This window comes from Chanos chanos, chromosome 1, assembly GCF_902362185.1.
Source record: "Chanos chanos chromosome 1, fChaCha1.1, whole genome shotgun sequence".
Taxonomy (NCBI): domain Eukaryota; kingdom Metazoa; phylum Chordata; class Actinopteri; order Gonorynchiformes; family Chanidae; genus Chanos; species Chanos chanos.
Window position 1 is genome coordinate 22927715 of NC_044495.1, and position 3490 is coordinate 22931204.

Below are 3490 nucleotides of genomic sequence, written 5' to 3' on the forward strand. Positions count from 1 at the left end.
GCAAAAGGGCGCTTAGGGTTACTGCTGTCTTTTGGGATTTTAGTCCCACATTACACTGTGACAGTAGGTATTCCTGCATCTCCCAGTGCACTGTTCCTTTTTGTTTAACAGCTACCTGTGTTCGAAAGGTGCAGGGAAAGCATGCAGAGCCGAGCTCACGCCACTTCCTGGCCATAGGAGGGTGCATGTGGGAGTGCTGGTTCTCTCTCTTAATCGGAACCTCAGTTTGCTCTCACATCTCTGCCAGGAGAAGCGTGAGGGGCGACATGCTATTCAGTGTAAGACACAATGCCAAGCATAGATTATACTGAACCCCTTAGTTTGAAATCAGTCATTTTGTTCCCCTGTCTTTTTAGTGTTGCTTAACACGTTTTGTTTCTCAACCGTTCACTCTTGTCAGGGACATATACCGGACCTCTAAAAATAGTTTCCTGCATAGTCAACAAAAATTAAATTACGCCTTTTTTGGTTGCTCAGAGGACTACAGCTGAAAATAACGAGTTGTCAGCCAGGGTTTTTGCTCTAGCAGTATTTCCTTTTTTCCATGATTTTGAAATAATGTTAAAATCAAAGACCATAATTCCATTCGGATTTCATGCTGTTCTATGACGAGTTTATGGATCTTTACATGTATCTGCACGATAGATGCATCTTAATGTTAGTTTTCCTGATTCAACATGTACTTAAAAGCACTTCTTATGCATTAGCTTAATTAATTAACCCCACCAGAGTCTGTAAATGAAAAGAGTCAAAGTCTGGCGTTATATGACTTCTGTTGGGGGCGTTCTTTTAAGTTATCTACCCCTTCTGCTTCTCTGTGCAGTTGGTGTCTGTCCAGCTCTTGGAGACATGTTAGTGTGACATAGCATTAATTATTTAGATCCCAGTGGCACTAGTGTAGAACATTCCATCTTTCCTCTCTCCACCCTGTCCCAGGTAAAGGAAGAGGAATGAGAGTTTTGTTAGGTGAAATGCAGATGGTATTATAATTCTGTAGCCTGTATAACTACATGCAACATTCCTTTGTTTAGTCTTAATGATCTGCCAGGGGAAAGTCCCTAAAAGCAAAGGGAAAACCCTCTAATGATTATGTTTGGGTCTGAGATAGCATAACAGTGCCACCTACTGTTTTTAGGAGGGGAATGAGTGCACTTGTGATAACACACCAGGAGTAATGCAATTTGGAAATAAGTTGCTAACCTTTAACATGCATTAGTACAGAGATTTTATTTCTATTTAATCAAGATCATGATTGTTAGTGTCATTTGCTGCTCTCATAAGACATGGAGTCCCAGCTTCTCTCTCTTCTGGTTCTCCTAAAGTAATGGTGTGATTCATCTGCAACAGACAGAAAAATGTATTCAGCTTTGTGTCAGTTTCTCAGCACCAAAATTTGTTATTAAGGTATAGAGCTAGTTTGGCTGGAAGTGATGTTTGGCACAAATGCCTCTCAGTCAATGACTCAGACAATGACTCAGCCATGAACCGATTCATCTCATTGTCAGCAAACAGCTGAAATCTAAACATCGCCTTGCTAGGAGACAACTTTTTGATTTTTTTTTTTTGTGCCCTTTGGTTTTCTTCACTATTTTTCTTATCCAGATATTGTCACCTGGAGATGTCACTCCAAAAATATTGATAGAATCAGGACATGGAAATCTCTTAAAGCTCTTTAAAATGTTAAAACAGCTGCCCACTCTCTTTTCCTCATTGAAATGATTGCTACAGTTGACTCTGCATGTGATGGTTTCATAAGGAAATGTTCCAGGACTGAGGAGCTCATTCATTTGTAGTGGAAGGATTTAAACATCTCCAAAAGGCACAGTTTTGTTTAGGAAAAAAAACCCTGCTACATAACCATTTTTATTTTATTGAAAGACTGCCAAATGTCAGCATGAAGTTCTCAGTGTAAAAGGAAACATTATCCTTTAATTATGAACACCCATCATCATCATCATCATCATCATCATCATCATCATCATCATCATGATAAATAGTTCTTGTTGATGTTACTGAATCTAATGACTCTGGAAAAAATCTGTGGATATATATTTTTAAAAATTCTTTTAAAAGCATCAGAAAGATTAGATAAAGCCATCTTTGTCAAAACTCTACATCCTCAATCCAAAGTAATTGCTCACAATCTTTGCTTTGTGACACACGGTGTTGAAATATAAAGATATGCACAATATTCAGACCACAGAATTTCTCTGGAAATCAGAGGAGAGCTCAGCAGTGGTCTGAGTTTTGTGATCTGGGCCAAACAGAAATTATGGACCTCACTAAAATTTATCGGATGCTTAATCACTGAGTTGACCCATTGTCTATGGTAAGTTGGGTTCGTTCAACTTTGATTGAAAAGCATCTGCGAAATACCAAACTGTTATCAAGAATAGATTTTATTAAACCACACAAGCTGTTTTTCTTGGCATGTTAGCTATTGCACTGTACAGAATCACTTAAGAATCCTCACAGCTTCTTAGAAAGTCATGTGGTGAAACGTCATGTGTAAATATGAGCTTAAAATAACACACGGTTTCTTTAAAACTTCTTGTTGAAGTAGTCACAACTTAAAGGTGTTAGTGGCTGCCTTCTAGTGGTAAAATATGGAATCTCCGTTCTCGGTGTAAACATGATATCAAGTGAGACTTGAGAAAAATTTTGGATCCGTTGTAGGTGCATTTTAGGCTGACATGCATGGTAACTTTTGTTTAATTACAGATAAAGGCAGTTACAAAGAGACTGACGTCTTATCAGCTGGAGTTGGGGTCTGTTTGTTAAAGTTAAATGTGCTGAGATGTTCGTGTCAAAGGGCAGGAAGGTTAGACTTTCTAGATGTGCATTCAGTCGTTGTGAAGATAGTGAGGGAGGTTAACATGGAGAAAATAATGTATGTAAAGCAGTCTAATTAAGATGAAAATGCATGACATGTCTCGACTGATTTTCACTAATGTTTGTTATTGTTTGTGTGTTTAATTTGCTCTATACTTATTCAAAATTAGAATGATTGTTTATTTTATTCTCATCTGCCAGACATTTAGGGGCTGATATCTGACATTTTTGCTTATTTCCGACACCTTAATTCAATCTGACGTTGAATCAAGCATATTCTTTTGTGTATCAAGTCTTGATCACGGCACAGTGGTGTTAGTTTGACCTGAGGTTAGGAAAACTATCTTCGTTGTGACCACAGAACGCCATTGGCGGCCCCTTTAAGAAAGGAGCCGCTGACATTGACGAAATTTCCTGGTCTGGTTTATGCTGTGTGTGAAATCAACAAGAGAGGCAGGAGTCGGGCTTCTCTCTGTGGGGTTACTGGCATCTATTCAAAGACCAATCAAGGCTCCTGGGAAATAAACCGACAGTTTTACAGACAAAAGAGGGCATTGCAATGGGAATGCTCTGTGGTCAAAATATGGTGAGAGCAACGGACCCATGAAGAATCTATTTGGTAGTTTTGAGCAGGTGTACAGTGGAATGAAGCAAAGGC